This window comes from Panthera tigris, chromosome A3 (assembly GCF_018350195.1).
Source record: "Panthera tigris isolate Pti1 chromosome A3, P.tigris_Pti1_mat1.1, whole genome shotgun sequence".
NCBI lineage: Eukaryota > Metazoa > Chordata > Mammalia > Carnivora > Felidae > Panthera > Panthera tigris.
This window is the reverse complement of record NC_056662.1, coordinates 96,311,619-96,332,699: the sequence shown is the minus strand read 5'-3', so window position 1 is coordinate 96,332,699 and position 21,081 is coordinate 96,311,619. Positions and strand designations below refer to the sequence as shown.

General features: G+C 37.4%; 1 long non-coding RNA gene across 1 annotated transcript; it reads left to right on the top strand.

The window, feature by feature from the left end:
• Window positions 1–2,458: 2,458 nt before the first annotated feature.
• On the top strand, window positions 2,459–20,721 carry LOC122237046. Its single transcript, XR_006215245.1, has 3 exons — window positions 2,459–2,528; window positions 4,304–4,382; window positions 20,622–20,721. It is a non-coding gene; the product is annotated as an uncharacterized LOC122237046 (long non-coding RNA).
• The last annotated feature ends 360 nt before the right edge of the window (window positions 20,722–21,081 follow it).

The following is a 21,081-nucleotide window of genomic DNA, read 5'->3' as shown; positions in this document are numbered from 1 at the left end:
TTTACAGTTAGAAAAAAAGAGGTTTCTGGGTCCCTGTAAAGGGTAAATCAACTAAAAATATTTCTATGGATTTTGTACTGACTCAAGGAATATTAGGGTATGAGATCATCTTCTAGAAAGCTAGCCCCTAAATATTCATATAAGCCACTTCAGTTTGGCCCAAAGAAAATGATTTTCCTGAACAAACAACACTGCATTATATATAAAGGTCACAGTGGCAAGCTGAATTCCATCTCTCCTAAAAATGTGCCCAATCTCTGATGTCCTAGAGTCTCTCAATACAGTCCTAGTCCCCATGCCAAAGATGTGAATTACTACACACCTACATGCACAGACACACTAAGATGAGGCTTGAAATGGAATGAAATTGTTATATGAGAAATTGCTTCATTTTCTTTCTTGGATAATCCTTACCTAGAATGTACACTTTTGAGCTAGATGACATTTGTCCATGCTGCCCAGACATCCATTAAGTTGAACCAAAGTAGTCTCTGATTAATGTTTAAAAGGTAGCCCCACAATAAGATTCCAGGTTCCAGATAAGACCTGTTCATCTTTCTAACGATAACTACTGAGAACCTCCTTTCCTCCTTTAAATATATTCCTCCCATCATTACTTTCACACTGTGAAATGGGTTTTTCTCTAAAAGATACTTCCTTCCTATGGAATTAACTTCCTTTTTATAGCATTTCCTATCAGGTCTTTTTCTTTTTTAATTTTTTTCCAGATACCACTGAAACAATAGGATTGGTAGAATGTTTGTGTGTATATAACAAAAAGAGGCTATAGAGAGCTCCCTGAAATGTGAAGGAAACAATCCAGAGAGCTATACAACTTAAGGGGAAAAAAATGTCTTTTTCCATTTCAAGAGGAAAATAATTCCTGATCATGTTTTTAATTTTTTTTTTCCTGAGAGAGAGAGAGAAAGAGAGAGAGAGAGCTTGAGAAGGGGAGAGGCAAAGAGAGAGAGGGAGACACAGAATCTGAAGCAGGCTCCAGGCTCTGAGCTGTCAGCACGGAGCCCAATGTGCAGCTCACAAACCGCAAGATCCTGACCTGAGCCGAAGTCGGAACCCTTAACCGAGTAACCTAGGCGCCCCTAATTCCTGACATTTTAACTTAAAAGTTGTTCTTCAAGTCAAATGAACTAACCAGGCTTTATTATTATTTTTCTTGCAGCTTCTACAGTAATCATTAATTGAAGATGAAATGTTTCTATGAAACTTAAGAGTCACCTCAAATGCCACCCCTACTCAGAAAATGCTTCAGAAGACCTTCCAATTCATAGTTAAATTATCCCACATATCTCAAGGAAATTTAGAGGGAAACTCTGATAACAAACACTTAGTTCTTTCCAGCCCCGCGTCTCTCCCCAGCTCCACCCGGCCCACTCCAGGGCCCAGGATGAAATATCCAGTGCTGGAAAGGTGTGTGCAGAAAAAGTACACTCACCTAGTTTAAAAACATTCCAGATGCTTGTCCTGAATTTTAAGCAGCACACGTGACCTGGTCCAGTCTGGTTTCAAGTTCAAAGACATCCGGCCTGTCCTGTGGGTTAGCGGCTAACATACCTTTCAAAAGCTATTTGATTCCCTCAGACATTCAAGTCCTATGTTGTGAAAGATGTGCAACTCCATCTTTGGGTTTCAAGTGGCAATTCACCAACAAGGTCTATCTCGGACCCTTGTTTGATACAGGTTCTCAAGAGCTCCTTCTTGGTCTGAGGCATTGAAAGTGATTCTTTGCCCAGGTGTTAATGCCCAGGATAAAGATGTCGGCCTTGGCTGTCTAGCGCCTGTTCCAGAGTTCAGGAGCCCTGTAGAAGTCTGAGCCGTAGGCTGAGGACAGGTGGAATTCATGTACATTCACCTTATTGTTGTCTTGATCGCCCTCTTTGCCTCGCGGGAGCCAGCCAGTACAGACCTTGTGTGGTCCAAAACCGGCTACCTTACGGATGGGGAGTGCCAGGCGTCTCCATGATGACGATGTTACCTGGCTTTAGGTTACTGGGCATGATATGGATTTTGTGCCGGAATGCAGTGGTGCTTGTGCACCGTAGCATGAAGCTTTTGTTGGCACTGGTCTCCACCTTCATAGAGCTCCATGTCAAACCACGGATAATAAGGCTCCTCAGCAAAACCTACCGCCCTTCCTCTTTGGAGCCAGGGCCCCGCCAGGTGCAGGTAAAGCTGCGCGCTCCGGTTGCCACAGCTCATGCGCAGGTCCGGCCGCTCGTGCGGCAGGACGCACGCTCGTGCTGCGCGCTTCACTCCTCCAGCTGCGCTGAGTTCTGGGGCGGCTTGAGGCCAGTTAGGCTTCACGTTCTCGCGGCGTCGCGGTGCACGTGTGTGACCCCACGAGGACCCGGCTGCCTTCGGCTGTGGCTGCCCAGCCACATCTCCCAGCAGGAGCTGTAGCGCCTCTGTGCGGACCCACCCTCCTAGTGCCCTGCTGCGCCAGGTAGGCCTCCGCAGGGCCCCAGCCGCCACCGGTGAAAAGGTTCACGAAAAAATGTGATATATTAAAGGTAAAGAATTTTGTTTTAAAATTCACCCTTCCTTAGTCATAGCTTTCATGACAGTGGGAACGTAATTTTAATATGAATTACAAACTATGAGTTATAGCTCTGCAAAGATTATGAAAATCATTGTTTCCATTTGCCTCTATCTAGGTCCTATTGTAGCATGAAGAATCCCACCTGCCTCATTCCTTCCTACTTGAACAGATGGATCATAAAAGTATGGGCTCACCAAGGAACATTTAGTCTCATCCCATTACACCTGCTGGCCGAGGGAGAGATACAAAAAAGCCACTATCCAATTCATATACTTATAACCGTCCAAGAGAATGGTTCTGCAGGCCTTACTGGCCAGCTGGGTTTGTCCTTGGCTTGTTCCCAATAATATAATAGTAAATTACAGTAATTGCAGTCCATTCCATATCACATGTATGCAGGCCTTAGGAACTGTGTTACCTCTATGAGTAGGAAAAGAAAATGGATCCCTACTATGTAAAATGTGAGGATTTTTTTTTTAATACTGAGTTTGATTTAGTGGTCAAGAAATGGGCCTTGTTCAAAAGATCATAAATCCATACTATCTGTGAGATAGACATACCCATTTTCAGGGATCCTGTGCAATTTACCCTAAAGAACATCCTATGTATGTGAACATATGTATTCATAAGCATGTTTATGAAATTTGCCATTTGCCACAGATAACAAATGGTTGGAATAACCAAAATTTGTGTTGATGAGGGACTGGATAAAAAAAACTATGGTATGTGTATACAGTGTAGGTAGGTATGCATCAATAATGAGTAAAATTGAAGTTATTGACATGTAAATTTGTTCATGATATATATTTGACTGAAAAGGAATATTGCAGAAATGTGTCTACTATAATCTAATTATATATATTCTTGAAAGACTGCAGTTGTATATAGGTTGATATCTAGAATTCACCAAAATGTTAATGATAATGAAATTTTGGTGACTTTTGTTTTCTTGTATGTGTTTTCCAATATATTATTTACATTAGTTAAGTATACATCACATTTACCCAAAATGATAAATTTCATTTTAAAATAAGTCAAACTATCTGTCTTCTATATAAAGAACACGAGCATTTTAATTCCTTCATTGAACATTTTCAAGTGCCTGATTGGTTATAGAGGCCACTTTCCTTGTTATTCCTGAAATCAGTCATGGAACAATACAACTGAATATAATACAATAAATTATATGAAATACAATGAAAATAAATCTCTAGAAACATGATCACACATTAAGATGTCATGGAAATATTCAGTTGCTGTATAAAGTATCTATAATCTTACTCTCAGTTTCTATATTTATGTGGTTACTAACTGTGACATTCAGCTTTTGTTTCAGCACAGGTCTGCAGATCACATGTGAGTGCTACACTCTAGAAAATATGGTAGTTACTAAGGAATCAAAGCATGGTGTTAAAAAAGACCATTTAATTAATGAAAATAGACCAATCTATGATGAGGTTAAAAATAAATCATAAAACCTGAATGGATTAAGTAACAAAGCATTCTCTCTCAGTCATTCAGAGTCCATTGTGGGTCAGGCTATGATTCTCTGTCTTAAAAGCTTGTACCACTTGGAACACTTGGCTTCTGTATCCTTGCGACAGGGGAAAAAAAGAGATGAAGAGGGAATACTGGTTCTTTGACTATGAGGAATGCAGACCATTATTGTTCTCATTCTGTTAACCGGAGTTAGTCATGTGGTGGCAAACTAAGTACGAAAAAGAGAGACGTATCACTTTCTTTCAGAAACAACAACTGGCAAGAGCTGGTTACATGGACACCACTGCAAGAAGACTGGGCATGGAGGAAGAGCATGTGTTGTTTGGTAAGCAGCATATGGGTATATGTATATTCTATGACATTCAACTAATTCAAGCCAGCTCTCAATAATTAGTCACTGTTTGGGTATTTTTGCCTTTTCTTTTTTTTTTTTTCAATATATGAAATTTATTGTCAAATTGGTTTCCATACAACACCCAGTGCTCATCCCAAAAGGTGCCCTCCTCAGTACCCTATTTTTGCCTTTTCAATTGCTGTTATGCTTAGAATGGTTGAATGACATTTGTAAAATTCCTAATTTATCCTTTACCTTTTACCCTTGCAACTTCATGTATCTATCAACAACCAGTTCAGCCATTTTCCCTAAATTACTCAACCCTATAAGGGGGAAAAAAGTCAGGCAAAACTATTAACAGTTGTTGGAAAGAGAAATAATAGACAAATTTGTCAAGCTAAAAACATGAATAGACTTAGCCTCATATTACTTTCCTTAGGTTTCCAATGATAAAAAGGGAAACAGTGACATAAATAACTTATTCTCCTTTTCCATTGAGAGGGGATTATCATTCTGTTTGCTCTAACATGGCCTAGAAAACAATTATAGGGCACTTACTTGTCAGGAAGCCCCTTAATCTGAGTCAGGTTGTACATGGGATTTAATCTTTGGAGAATACTCAAGAGTATCTAAAAGAACAGGTAAAGAATGTATATTTGAAGTATCCAGGGAGAAGAGAGAGCCAATCATCTCAGTTGAACTAGACTTTTACCAATGTAAAGACTGGAGGAGGGACCAGGTGATGTCTTCAGACAACTATTAGCCCAGGAGTGTAACAATCAAAGCTGTGTGTTTGGTATGGATTGCAGTCATCACACAGGCATGTCCTTTACCTAAAATATCCATAGTTCACCAGGAAATACAATATGAGTTCAAATACAAAGGTGAGCTAATGTAGGAAAGTGGCACCTGAAGGTGTAAATGTGACAGCAGTTCACATGGAACTTGTCAAGAGCTTACAAAAGTGTGTTTTAGCTTGTAATATTCCACTTATCAAAATTCTGTCTGAGGTGCCTTCCATCTGTCTTGGCAGGTATGTGGATAAAATGACCAGTTCTCTATTAGCAGATGTTTCACTTCTTGGATGTTTGTTTATGGGGAGAATTAATGTAGCATACAACTTGCAATTAGTTTTTATACTGTTAATGGCAGGTTCCCATAAAATGTCTTGCATTGAAATATGGAAGGTAATGGCATTAATAAGGTATACAGATGCTCAGACTTAGATCTGAAAAAGAAAGCCAAACCAACATAGTTTGCTCATAAAAAACAACAAAAAAAATTGAGTAATTTGATAGGATTACTAGAAAGTTTGCAATTGGCTGCCCATTTAGTAACTTGAGTATTAAAGAGTTATTCATGGCCAAAGTCCTTGATGAAATTTGACCCTGGTAATTAAATTATGGGTGAGTTATATTCAGTTACAATGAGGGTTTTAGTTCACCATCTATTGGAAAACTGCTCTGGACTTGGTTTTGAAAGGTAAACATATGAGTAAAGAAAGTCCCTGCCCTCCAGCAGGCTGGTTATAGAACTGATTCCTATGTATTCTGGTATATTAGAAATACCCAGAAACATTTTCAGAGATGAAAATTTCCAGGACCCTCCTATCATAACTTCTTATGTCAGGTGTAAGTCATTAACTCTTGAGTTAGGTCCAGGTATCTGCATTTTTTAAAACTTCCCATATCTGAGGTAACTAGTCAGCTAACTAAAAACTGAGCATCCCTATTAATCCAGTTCCTTTTGTGTTCTTTGAATGCAGTATTTTCACCATTTGAAATGCTTCGCTCTGTATTTCCAGTTTTCTATAGAATAATACAACATGAGAAACAAAACAACTTGTGTAACATTTCTCCCTGAGACTTCTTAGTTGATAACCTTTAAAAATGACTATTGCTAATCATTTTCTCATTCTCTGATGATAGAAAGGCAATATGAAAATAATTACCTCTTTCTATGGATATCCCTATTTTGTATATTTTGTATAATTGGAACCATACAATATATGGCCCTGTTTGTCCAGCTTCTTCCACTGTGCATGATTTTTTAAAGGTTCTTCATGTTGTAGCATGAGTCATTGTTTTCTTTTTTTTTAATGTTTATTTTTTTCTGAGAGAGAGAGAGAGAGAGAGAGAGAGAGACAGAGAGAGAGAGACAGAGAGAGAGAGACCATGTGCAAGCGGGAAGTGGTAGAGAAAGAGGGAGAGAGAATCCCAAGCAGGCTCCACACTATCAACACAGGGCCAGATGCGGAGCGCAAACTCACGAACCGTGAGATCATGACCTGAGCTGAAACCAAGAGTCAGACACTTAACCAACTGAGCCACCTAGACACCCTATTCTTTTTCTGTATAGCTGAATAATATTCCATTACATGGATATACCGAATTTTGTTTAGCCCTTTAGCACTTGATGAAGTTTGGGGTGTTTCTACATTTTGGCTACATTAAGTAATGCCCTTATGAATATTCATGTACAAGTTTTTTGTTTGTTTGTTTGGTTTTTCTTGTTTGTTTTATGTGTGTGTGTTGTGGCATATCTTTACAAATCTCAGCTATGTACCTGGGAATAGATTTGCTAGATCATGTGGTAACTCTGTTTAATCTTTTGAGGAATTATCAGACTATTTTCTAAAATGGATCTTATTCTAAAATGGATGACATCTAAAATGGATGTCAATTTCTCTACATCCAAGATATATTATTGTTTGCCTTTTGATAATAGCTCTCCTAGTGTGTGAAATGGTACTACATTATGGTTTTGATTTATATTTCCCTAATAACTAATGGCATTAAGCATTTTTCATGTGCTGACTTGCCATGTACATCTTTTGTGGAGAAATAGCTATTCAAATCCATTTTTAAATTTTTTAATGTTTATTTATTTTTGAGCAAGAGAGAGAGAGAGAGAGAGAGAGAGAGAGAGCACAAGTGGGGAAGAGGCAGAGAGAAAGAGACACAGAATCTGAGCTGTCAGCACAGAGCCTGATGCGAGGCTCAAACTCACAGGCCCTGAGATCATGACCTGAGCCGAAGTTGGATGCCTAACCGACTGAGCCACCCAGGTGCCCCTCAAATCCATTTTAATTGGGTTACTTATTTTTTATCATTGAGTTATGATAGTTCTTTATATATTGTGTCAGAGCCTTATCAGACATATGATTTGCAAATATTTCTTTGATTCTTGGAGTTGTCTTTTCACTTTTCTCAGATTGTCTTTTGAAGAACAAAAGGTTTTAATTTTGATGATGTCCAATTTATCTATGTTTGTTTGTTTTTTTCATGTCATATTTAAGAAGCAATTGTATAGTCCAAATTTTTGAAGATATATATGTATTGTTCCAAAAGTTTCATAGTTTTGGGGTTCCTGGGTGGCTCAGTCTATTAAGCATTCCACTTCAGCTCAGGTCATGATCTTGCAGTCCATGAGTTTGAGCCCCGCATCAAGCTCTGTGCTGACAGCTCAGAGACTGGAGCCTGCTTCAAATTCTGTGTCTTCCTCTCTTTCTGCCCCCTCCCTGCTTGCACTCTTTCTCTCTCCCCCCAAAATAAATAAAAATTAAAAAAAATTCAGAAGTTTTATAGTTTTATCTCTTAAATGTAGCTCTTTGATCCATTTTTATTTAAATTTTGTGTGTATTGTGAGGTTGGGATCTAACTTTGTTCTTTTGCATGGGGATATCTAGTGGCCCCATCACCATTTGCTATAAAAACTATTTTTCCCCCATTAAATTATATCTTAGTCTGTTTGGGAAGCTATAAAAATATCATAGACAGGGTGGTTTATGAACATCAAAACTTCATTATGTTGCTGGAGGCTGGGAGGTCCAAGATGAATGTGTTAGCAGATTTATTGTTTGATGACAGTCTACTTTTTGGTTAATAGACTGCCATTGTCCCTGGAACCTCATATGGTAGAAAGGACAAGGGAACTCTCTGGGGTGTCTATTATAAGGGGACTACTTCCATTCACGAGGTCTGTGCCTTGGTGGTCTAACCACCTCCCAAAAGCCACACTTCCAAATACTATCACCTTGGGGATTAAGTTTCAATGTATAAATTTTATGGGAATACAAATATTCAGTGTGCAGTAAATTATCTTGAAAACCTTGTCAGACATAAACTGAACAAAATTTATGAATGTATTTCTGGACTTTCAATTTTGTTCCATTGGTCTATATGTCTGTCCCTATGCTAGTATCACACTGTTTTGATTACTGTAGTTTTTTAGTAAGTTTTGGAATTGGGAAGTATGAATCCTCCAATTTTCTTCTTTCCAAGATTGTTTTGACTTTTCTAGATACTTTTTTTTTTTTGCATCTGTATGAATTTTAGGATATACTTATAAATTTCTTCAAAAAGGCAGCTGGGATTTTGATAGAACTGCCCTGAATGCATGAATCAACTTAGGTAATACATTATCCTAAAAATTAAAGCTTTCAATCCATGAATACAGGATGTTTTTCCATTAGACCTTCATTTTCTTTTAGTAATATTTTATATTATTCAGTGTACAGGTATTACACTTTTTGGTTAAATGTATACGTAAGCATTTTATTCTTTTTGATACTATTGTGCATGGAATTTGTTTCTTAATTTCATTTTTGGATTGTTCGTTGCTAGTGTATGGGAAAAAAAAAAAAAACTCTGAAGGTGGGAGATTATCTCTTTAAAGGCCCTATCCAAATGCAGTTGCATTCTAAAGTACTGAAGGAATATTAACAAAATTTTAATACATTTTTGTGCCTGTTGATTAATAAAGACTTGTAGGTTTTAGTTACTGGAGCAGAATCTAGGGAATTCCAAATGATGTATTTCACTCAATAACAATATTTTATCCATAAATCTATGCAAAAGAAAAAACAATGAGCAAAAATCACTTATGTCCCTGCTCTAATGGATCTTAAATTTTAGTATGTAGGGGGTGATAAGTGCTAAACAGAGAAAGAACTCAGAACAAGTGGATGATGGGTAAAATGTTTTTTTGTGAACTAATCTGAGATTATAAACTCTTTGGGAATCTAATCTATATAATCCATGTAATTTAATAACATGTATGGTATTATAATAAAGCAATTCATATAAAGGTAATTAAAAACTAACTGAAAAAACATTTTAAACGGGTGTTTACATTGTTTCCTTTTGTTATATATTTTGGAAAAATACATTGTATATCCTTTTATAATTTTGTCCAGTGGTAAAGCTGAGATCTTAATTAAATTATCTAAGACCATAAAGCTATTTAGGGAGAAAAGTTAGGCCCATAAAATGATTCCTGTTTATAGATGTTGTGTATTTTTCTCTGCTTTTCCTTTGCATTTTTGCTTGATTGACTCAAATTTCAGCTTTAAAACAGTATGGTTGGGGTGCCTGGGTGGCTCAGTTGGTTGAGCATCTGACTTCGGCTCAGGTCACCATCATGGTTCATGAGTTCGAACCCTGCATTGAGCTCTGTGCTGATAGCTCAGAGCTTGGAGCCTACTTCAGATTCTGTGTCTACCTCTCTCTCTGCCCCACACCTGCTAGCATTCTGTCTCTCTCTCCCTCTCAAAAATGAATAAAGGTTTAAAAAATAATTTAAAAAATAAAAAAAATAAAACAGTATGATTTATTTTGATTCATGCCTTAAGACTCCAGAGGCTAGGTAAACTCTTCTGTCCATAGGGAACTGCATTTTCCACATTCCTTGCTTGATTAAACATAAAACTGAGTGTTCTCTTTCTTAAATATTTATTTTCTGTTATGTGATGAAGAACCTAATGTGTCTACTCTCTCTCTCTATATATATATATATGTATCTCTGTATACATATATATATATATAATCTAATAGATGGATATTAACTTTTTGAAGTATAATTTAAAAAGCCCTGAATTGATGAGATTTCACTTTTTAAATCTTGAAAAGTTAAGACATTGATAGAATTCAACAGTTTATAATAGCAATGAACTTGAAAACATGAAAATTAAACTAGATATTGACCTTTTTCTGTTTGTGTCTATGGAATTGACTATTTTTCCTTGCTTCTACCCAAAGATATAATTATGGGATTAGTTATAATCCTATTAATATATTTGGATACTCTTTATGAAATTAATAGGTTCTTTCTCTATAGGAGTGGTATTAAATTACATGTTTTCCAGAGAACATTTTGCTCTTACCTTTGGGCATCTTCTATACTATAAATACCAGCTGATAGGACAATAGCCTGGTACAATATTGATTCAAAGAGGTCAGCATAATAAAAGGAGTAAGTAGTCAATAATATTTCATAAAAGAGATAAAAGTAAATGAAAAGGCAGGTTTTCTGGATATTTGACCTTGCATTAGGAACTTTATATGTAGAATATGAGAGTATTATTGTAGAAGTCAGGAAACAAAAATTATAATAGCCAAATATAAAAATTCCAAATTACTAGCCTTGAGGTAGTCCCCCAACTCCCCCCGCCCCACCTCAAAAGAACAAACATTATTAAATTAAGAGAAATTGGGGGAAGAGAGAGAGAGTGAGAGAAATTGGTATTTCCTGGCATCAAAAGATAAAATCTAATTTTGAAGAGACACAGAAGAACTGAATAAAGACCCCTTACTGTTTTGATACTTGAAATAGTTTATAAATTAAAGTGTGGTGCTTTCATTTAAGTTCGATAGATTATCTCTTACTATTCTAGAATAGGTTTATTTTCTTCCCTAGAATTTCTCCAAGTTTAAATTAAAGCAACTAAGATGCTGGCCATCATCACCTCATCATATTCTCTACTTCTAGTGTCTTCCAGAAAGCTTGCAGAGAAGTTTGTTGGCCTTGGGTTCCCCCTTTCAGTATCCCTGGAACTTTCTTGGAAAAGAAGTATCAACAAACTTCTGAGGTCTGTGAAAGACATGTTAGCCCAGAGGTTGTGAAGCTACATTTGGAGACTGATTGATGAGTTCTATCATTTTTATCCCTATCATTTTCTTGAGCATTAAGAAAGGAAAGAAAGAAAGAAAGAAAGAAAGAAAGAAAGAAAGAAAGTCAGAAAGAAACACATTTTTAATGTGAAGAATCTTTCCAGAAATTGACATAGCATTATAGTTTGACAAATATCTTCCCTTATATTAATACAGATAGATTAAACCATCTAAAATCCAATTTATTTTGATATATAGGTATGATGTACATATATTTGATTATTTCAGTGTTTGTGGGCACTTGACTCACCCCCCAAAATTGTAGATTACAGAGAGGTTCTAGAGATTCATACTCTCAAATATTCTGCAGTTATCTCAGGTAGTCAAATAAGTCAAAACTCAAATAGGTGGTCCTAACAACATCTTTTAATGACCTTGATCCTCAATGGCTTTATATATAAAATGGGAATGATAACCTCATTACTTAAAATACACACTAATGGTATCAGTCTCATAGAAATGATGTCATGAGCTTTATTACTTTCACCCTTCCCTAAATTAAACTATCTTAGTTTATGGAACCAGTTATATCTTATGGGTATATCCAGCTCATCTGTTTTCTTTTAGTTACTAAAACCTAGTAACTAACCATATTTTTTCATTCACTTAAGTAGCTAATCTTCCTTTCCTTGTGACCCTTGTCCCACAGATTAGTTGAGACAGTTATATTTCCCAATCAAAAACATTTTATTTCTTCCTATTTAAAAAAAAAAATATATGGGGCGCCTGGGTGGCTCAGTCGGTTGGGCATCCAACTTCAGCTCAGGTCACGGTCTCGCGGTCCGTGAGTTCGAGCCCCGTGTCGGGCTCTGGGCTGATGGCTCAGAGCCTGGAGCCTGTTTCCGATTCTGTGTCTCCCTCTCTCTCTGCCCCTCCCTCGTTCATGCTATGTCTCTCTCTGTCTCAAAAATAAATAAACGTTAAAAAAAAATTTAAAAAAAATATTTCAGTGTAATAATTTAGCCTTATACATTTCCAAATATTTAATTATATTTAATAAAATTATAGATATTGAAACCCCTATTTTTTATAATAAATAGCTTAAATAAAATCTTATAGAAGATTCAGTGTATTTAGAACATTTACTCATCCCTGAGTTCTGTCCTTTTTTTTAAATCCCCTTCATGGGACCTGGGTATATACAGGGACTTTTAACATTTTGTGCTTGTGAATAGAAGAGGCTCTTACTTGAATGCAGTGTTTTGTGAATCTTCATTGTTATCTATTATCTGCATATGGACTAATTAGTTGAGAGCCCTCTCTCAAAGGTTATAGTCGAGGTAACATTGCAAGGTGAAGTGCTGGAACCATTGCCAGAGTACTTGGTCTGAGCACTTGCTCATGTTTGCTGTGCCACTGAAGGAGTTCAGAACATGTCACCCCAAAAATATGTCACTTTGGCATTTTCATTATTTTAAAACAAAGGCACTTAAGAATAGTACCTGTGAAAAGGAAATTCTGATCCTCCATCTTCCTGAAAGCAGCAGATAAAACTCCCACATGAAAGGTATGCCCCTGGGCGCCTGGGTGATCGGTTGGCTAAGTGCCAGACTTCAGATCAGGTCATGATTTTGCAGTTTGTGAGTTCGAGCCCTGCATCAGGCTCTGCTGCCAATGCAGAGGGAGCCTGTCTCCCTCACTCTACTCCTCCAGCCTCTCTCTGTCTCTCAAAAAGAAATAAACATTAAAAAAATTAAAGAAAAAAAAAAGAAAGAAAGGTATGCCCCCCTGTAGCAAGAGAATAGAAGAGGTTCTTGGGACCAAGAAATCTACACACAAAAACATTGTTACTCTCATCCTTATTTTCCTATTTGCATTTTCATCATTTACTTCTGTAGCCCAAACCCCTTTGTCTTATCAATTCTTTAAAATGTATTGTTTCTTTTCCCAAAGGTATAAAATCTTCCTTCTTTGGTCACTTATGGTTTTCATTCTCTTGTGGAAACTCCCATGTACGTGTAAAAATTCTATATACTTTGTATGCTTTTTTCCTATTAACCTGTCTTTTATGAATTTAATTCTTAGGACCAGCCAGAGACCCAAAGAGGGTAGAGTAGAATTTTTTTTTTCCCCTACACAATAGGCACCCTGGCCTCTGGGACCAGAAGCTAAGCCTTATGCAGGGCACTCATTAAAGCAAGCTGCAACTCCTGGGGCCCAGCCCTCCATAGATCTCTGAGAAGCCAGGAATAAGGTGTTTGACTAATCTATGCAGACATTTCATTCCTAGGGCATTCACCACTGCTCCTCAACTCTTTAGAAGTAATTACTTGCAGGATTTCTTGTAAGACTTGAGTGCTTTGGTCTGCAGGGATCTGACTTCCCACAGCCATCTGGATCTTCCTATCCCCTTTCCTACCATGTAAGGGAAAAAGGGAGAGGAGGACATATCCCATTATATATGCCAGCCCCCCTTTCTTCTTACCTCAGAATCTCTGACCTAAAAAGGGCAGATTCTTAATACACTCCAGGTCCTTTCTTGGGTCTTCTCCCTTCTGGCAGACACAAACACCGAGGCCAAATATGGCCTGGTTTTTGTGACATTAAGTAGATTGCAAGTTAAGTATTCTCTCTCTTACCATAAAGGGCTGACATAAAAAAAGAAATACACACAACTATCATTTACCTAAAAGCAGTCAAAGAAGTCAATTTAATAGTAACCTCTTTGCTATGCAGGAAATTTCCATCTTCTGCCCAGGCTGATACCTCAGCCTCGGAGTAGAAGGCTCTGAGAGAATATGACATAATTCAGTTGTGAAATGAGGAGCAATGTTTAGAGTCACAGTGTTTTGTTTTGTTTTGTTTTTTAATACTGAACAATTTTGTGCATATGAAAAATAATCTTAATTCACTTAATTTTTATGGATATAAAACTAAGAAAATAATATTTGAGAAAGAAAATAATATTTGGAATTATTCTTATCACCAAATATTCAAGTGTACTAGATGTGTATGATGTATGTGATAGCATAGCTTTAATGGAGAAAGAAATAAGACTAGAGGTATATGACCTGTGTTCTCGGTTTGTTTCTGCTTTGCAGTCATCTTTAAGGCCAGATATCTGTTAACTCTAATAGTTGATGATTCTATATAGAACTTTTTAAAAAGTTTTAATAAGACTTTATGTAAAAGAGTTGCTTTTCTTCCATTTGTCAGCAAGACTTTTCTCCCTAATTCCAATTTTGCATGTAACATAATAACTGCCTATGGCAACAAATTGGCAGCTCTATCTGATTTACTTGCACTTTACCTTTTATGATATGACCATGTAAACACTGAAACATGGGGCTGTTTCCACATGCCAATCTGGAGTTCCTCTCTGTCAGGAGATCATAGAAAGTCAGGTTAGTAAGGAACTAAATAGTGAATGTTGACTCCTCAGGATGCAGGGAACAGAATAATGTATGCACTTTGTATGCTGCAGTGAGACAGCAATTTTGTTTGTCCCCACTCATGTTCCATTAACTTTTTTCATGAAATGATTGAAACCCAGAAATACGTTCTTAATCGGTATGTAAGCAGATGTTAACAAAGCAAAAGAATATGCTGCCTGACATTGATCATTAGCTAGAAAGACAACACAGTTATCCTAGCACATTGTTCTCAGTGATTAAACCTGTATCTTCATCAATTGGCATGCTGTATTTTTGGAATAGCTTCAGTTGTACTGGTACATGTCACATAAGAAGGGTAAACTCATTTCTCTGACCTCTGAAACTGTAGGACACTGTTGCCTAGTATGGAAAGGACCATATCTTGATAGAAAAGCATGATGGTGGATATGTGGAATATCATCATCTGTCAAAAGCTATTGGAACTTGGGGCACCTGGGTGACTCAGTCACTGAAGCTTCTGACTTCGCTCAGGTCATAATCTTGTGGTTCGTGGGTTCAGGCCCCACACTGGGCTCTGTGCTGACAGCCCAGAACCTGGAGCCTGCTTCAGATTCTGTGTCTCCCTCTCTCTGCCCCTCCCTCACTCACACTCTTTCTCTCTCTCTCTCTCAAAAATAAATAAACATTAAAAAAATGTTTTTAAAAAGGTGTTGGAACTTGGAGCAAATCACTTGATCTTGAGTTTCAGTTTCTTTTCCAGTTCTCCTTGCCCTGTGTTCTTACTCTATTCCAGTCTCTGTCATGTTTCACATGGATTATTTTCATAAGAGCCTTAAAATAAAAGCACATGGTATTTCTGTATTTCGAGGACAGGAAAACAGAGGCTAAAGAAAGTATGTCTATTGGCCAAGAACATACAGTAAAAGTCTAGCAGTATGGCTTTCGAATTCATATTTTTGCAATTGATACTTTAGCCTCAAAGAGTCTGCTTGTTTGGATGTTCATTTGGAACATGGATATCAATATTTTGACAACAGATCTTGCTACACTGTTAGAACTGCTCAACAAAGACTAGGCAACAAAGACTTTGACTGTCCTTGTTGAAGAAGGCAAAGTATAGCCCTGGGGCTAAATCTGCCCCCAACATGTTTTTGTACATAAAATTTTATTGGGGCACAGCCGTGCCCATTTTCAAATATATTATCTATGGATACTTTGTGCTATAATTGCATAATGTTGCATAGTTGCAACATAGACTTATGGACTGCAAAAATTAAACCATTTACTCTCTGTCCCTTTGGAGAAATGTGATATCCTTGGCATCCTCTAGACTTTATTGTTCTCTCTCATATCATTTGAAGATAGCTGAACACCTTATATTTTGAAGTTTAACAAACTGTCTCATTCTACGTTTCAAATGCAATGGCAAGATTTCCAGCCTCAGGTGAGGTAGTGGGTCATCAGAAGTATCCAGCAGGTGACATATATTTATCAGAGTGATGTTACGGATATGAGGTACCATGTCAGTGCTAGAAGGAGATGGAGCTGGTAATCTGTGAGGTGGATTCATTCATACATTGAAACAAATTACTTAGGAGTGTCTAATTTGTGATAAGATTTTCATTGGCCGTTTAGGGTAGAATGGTGAAGGAGAAAAAAAATGTCTCTTGCCTTCTTGTAGCTTAAGGGAGAATGATAAAAACAAGAGATTAGCTTTCTATTATAATACTTAGGGCTGACTATATAAAAACACTTTCTGTGTTTGTATCCACTTTGTGGATGCAATGTTGAGTTCTTCCGTCCCTCTCCACTCCGCAAATGCCTTCAGTAGGATTATTTCCCCTTATAACTACTCTGGGTTCCCCTGTGTCCCCAGTTTCTGACCCTGCTCTTCTTCCCTGACCCCACCTTAGAGACCCACTATTCCTGAGCCCAGGGTTTCATAGGATGTTTAAGTGACCTGGAGGAGAAGGCGCTCCATGCCAGTCAAACTCACTGAGATAGAATTATAAGATTAGTGGCTGAGAGTGTGCACTGAATGCTATATATTTGGGCTGAAGCAAAGAATTTGATGAAGTGTCTCATGAAGTTTCACATATAAAATTGGTTCAAATTGCTTGGAAAAAGAACACTGTCAAACTGAGAATTGGCAAGGGCTTAAGAGGCAGAAACAAAGAGCTTCCATATGAAATATGTGGAGTTCGTGAACATCTGGGCTTGTGTAAATTGGTGGAAGATGGGATGTTTTTAGCAGTGTTGTAGGGAAGAGAATGGAAATTATATTTATTATCCACCAAGATTTCAAGGAATATAATGTATCTCCACAAATTTCTCTCCAGCTTTGGCCCTACCTATTAAAAAAAAAAACAAAAAAAACAATCATTATTTTCATACAGACCAATACCAAAACTCACTGAAGCTCATGAGGGATGCAGATTAAAATAAGATGAAATCGAGGATGTAAATAAAGCTATTTTTCTTGTTTCTCCCCACACCCTCATGTTAGGTATTTCTGCCAGACACTCAAGATGCTGATTGTAACATTTTACTAGTATGGTGTCTCAGACTCCTTCCCTGTCCCTTCAAATTGCATCACTCTGTATTCCTATCTCCTTAATAAGCTTTATAGACTTGATTGACCCTACCTACCAAATTCATTCTTACATCTCGCTCTTACTCAATTACGACCCACTTTAACCTCAGGACTATTTCTCAAACTCCATCTGCACTGCTTCTGCTTATGGGAAATAGCATATGATTCTACCTGGATAAAATCAGCAAATCCATCTAGGACCATAGTTCCCGAACACTAGTGAATGTCTGAATTCTTTAGAGAGCTTGCTCAAACACCTGTGGCTGGGCTGCACTCCAGAGTTTCTGATTCAGGATTTATGGGGGTAGAGACTGAGAATTTGAATTTTTAAACATTTATTTTTGAGAGACAGAGAGTACGAGCAGGGAGGGGCAGAGAGAGAGAGAGAGGGAGACATGGAATCTGAAGCAGGCTCCAGGCTCTGAGCTATCAGCACAGAGCCCAACGCAAGGTTCAAACCCAGGAACAGAGAGATCATGATCTGAGCTGAAGTCCAATGCTCAACCTACTGAGCCACCCATGTGCCCCAGAGTATGCATTTCTGACAAGTTTCCAGGTGATGTGGTTACTTCTGGTCTAGGGACAACATTTGGACAAGGGCTGCTCTAGAACTCCAGTCTCTGTTCTCTTCCCTCACTCATATGCCTTACGCTTCACTGTCAGAAGTAAATTCTGAATTCTGAGGACAGCAGCCTCTTGCAATTTGCAGGTATAATTAAAAACAAACTGCTTCCCATGTAAGATCTCTAATAATAAATCCCAGCTTTAAGTTCCAGCCTCTCTTCCTACAAAAGCCCTTACATTCCATCCACCATATACTCTATATTAGTTATACCAAATTACTTTTGAATCTATAACAATCTCTTGCCTTTTCTTCCTGTTGTCTCTGCACATGCTGGTTTCTTTTGTCTGCCTGACAACCTGACTAACATTTTGTACAGACAGTGTCACCTTACCTATAAAGCATTCTCACTTTCCCTGAAAGTATTAGGTACTTCATTTTCTACAGATCTTGCATTTACCTATGTTAGAGTACTTATACCATTGTGTTGTGATTACTTTCTTGCTTGTCTTTCTCTAAGAAGGGAAAATATGTACCTTGAGCGTGCTGGCATGAATGGCTTAGTTATCAATATACAATATACAATCCCACAGCATCTTGCATAGAGCCTGGCACATTTTAAATGCTTAATATTTTTTAATGAAAGATTTTTTCTGGGGTACCTGGCTGCTGTCCCAGTCAGTAGAGCATGTGAGTCTTGATCTCAAGGTTGTGAGTTAAAGACCCACATTGGGCATGGAGACTACTTAAAAAAAAAATTCTCCCCTATGACATTTCACCCTGGGTCTGCTCTGTGAGCTAGATCTTTTCTTCCTAATCCTTCTTCTTCAAGTCTTAAACTAGCAAGTGTATTACACCAGCACCAGTTACAGGAGGCAGAGGGTTTTTTTTTTTTTTTTTTCATATCCTTCAAAAGAAAAAATACTATGAGAAGCAGTGTCTTAGCCTCATTCTGTGTGGAGCCACACTTAGAGTAATTACATGGTAGTACTTTATAGTAACAAACTTAACATCTGATACTTATTCTATTGCTTACTTATTATATGTTTGGAGATGTTGCTCACAAGTAATTTCTCATGAATCTTCAAATCAATTTTATCACATGAGTGCTACTGTTTCATATTACAGATGGAGGAACAGAGAAATTAAATGTGTTTTTGAGTATCATATAGACTGTGAATGGTAGCTGGTGATTTTAGCTGAGGCAGTTCAGTACCCTGGACTTACGTACCCTAGAAATACATCCACAGACTTACCCTTGCAGATTAATATACTTTCAATTATCTGTGATAATCCCGTGATAAGTATACATTCTTGCCTATAAAGTAGATTTTTTAAGAAATCTTTCGTCTTACGCGTTGCGAGAGGTAAATTATCAAGATTGTACATGTGGGATTCCTCAGTCTAAAATTTCAGTGGTGGCCCAGCGTGACACATCTGTGAGGCAAGGCTGTGTCCATGATTCCTGGTCCTTGAATAGAATTTCTGGTTTGGTTGGAAACATGGGAGAAGAGAATTCCTCCTTTACCAGCTGAACCCCAAAAAATAGGTGGAAAACCTAAAACAGGTTTTATGATTTAGAAGATCCTGGAAGTCTTTACTAGACCGAATGAGTACAGACTCTAGAATGAGAGTGAGAGAGGATAGGACAGTCCAACAGAGACTATCTAGTTTGAGTGATGACTTACTACAACACAGGGGGTTTACTGAGTTCTCCACCACAGCATATTCCTTCACAGAAAAGTAGAGATAGACCTTGCTTTATGTCTTTTTGATCATTCCACTACATCATTCTCTGTTATTTGTATTCTTCTACATCATTTAACAAAGAGTTTAGTTCTCTTAGTAATGCCATCAGTATTAAAAAACGTGGCAACCTTAGACTTGTTTTTGTAAACAAAATTGTCTTTAAAAAATTCACTTTTTTCAGGTAAGCTCATCCTATAAATATTTGTACAGTGAGTACTGTGTGTAAGACTATGAACCAGGATTTATCGCAGATATGTGGATCAATAAGAAGACTCAATGTTACTCTTAAAATCCTGTAAAGGGGACATTAGAAGATTTGATATACTTTAATAAAATGTTAAACTCAGACAGTCAGCTACTAGAGCCCAGAATACAGATCACTACTATGCTCCCTTCAGTAGGTAGGAACAATCCATGAGAAGGAAACCTGACATGGTTCAGGTGGCAGTCTTAAGGAAAGTTTACACTAGGACTAGTGTCTTCAGAAAGTGTGACATGGAGAGAAGAGGTGTTGAGCAGTGCTCAAAAGCTCAGGTTTTTCTCCGTTCAAATCCTCAGCCTACTTTCTTGCTGTGTGACTTGGAGCAATATTGTTTAACTATTCTGAGCCTCATTCTCCTTTCTGGTAACATGGAGAACTCCAGTATTTCTGTGATAATTGATTAAGATAATGCATGTGAATTACTTAAGGTGCCTGGCACTTAACAAGTGTTCAATAGTTAACAAGATTGCATTATTATTATTTCTATTATTTACTGTAGAGTGAAGTATATGTACATATATATATTTATATATTTATATACATGGGAGGTGCTATAGAAGGAGAACAAAAAATACAACTTGCTGACATGAGGAGAGGGGAGCAAGAAGATATTAAGATGGTCATAAATATGGTTTCTGGGGGAAGGAAGAGAAAGCAGCATTTTCAGGCTTGATAACCACAGTGATTCCTGCTCCCTAAACCATCTCCTGGCAAGAACTAACAATTTAAAAATGTGAAGAAGATTATTTTCATTCACCTTTTCGTCATCTCCTTTTCAGGTCCACCTCTCCCCATAGGGAGCACTGGGCTCACACTATTTGGGAACAGAGACTCACAATAGGCCAACAAAATTATGCTTCTAAGTGACTGTTTTGGAACCAAAGCAATGGCCACTAAGAAAGTTAATAAAAGACTTTTTCCCCAAATTTAATCCAGGATTTCTGGTTTTTTTTTTTCCTTTTTTACTATCCACTTTTAATCTTTTATATTCCCAGATTTTGTGACTCCGATCTTAAAATTTTCCTCTCCAAATGTGTTATATCAATTAGTGTATCCTGAAAAATTAAGGGTTATACACTCTTGACCATAATTCATTTTGAACAGATGGTAATTTAGACAGTGCTTTAAGACATGACAAAGATAACAATGGCAATGTCCTTTATACAGTCTTAAGGAAAAAAAAAAAAGATGAACTCTATGTTCCAGTGATTTTGTGACCATATGAAAATGAAATGATTC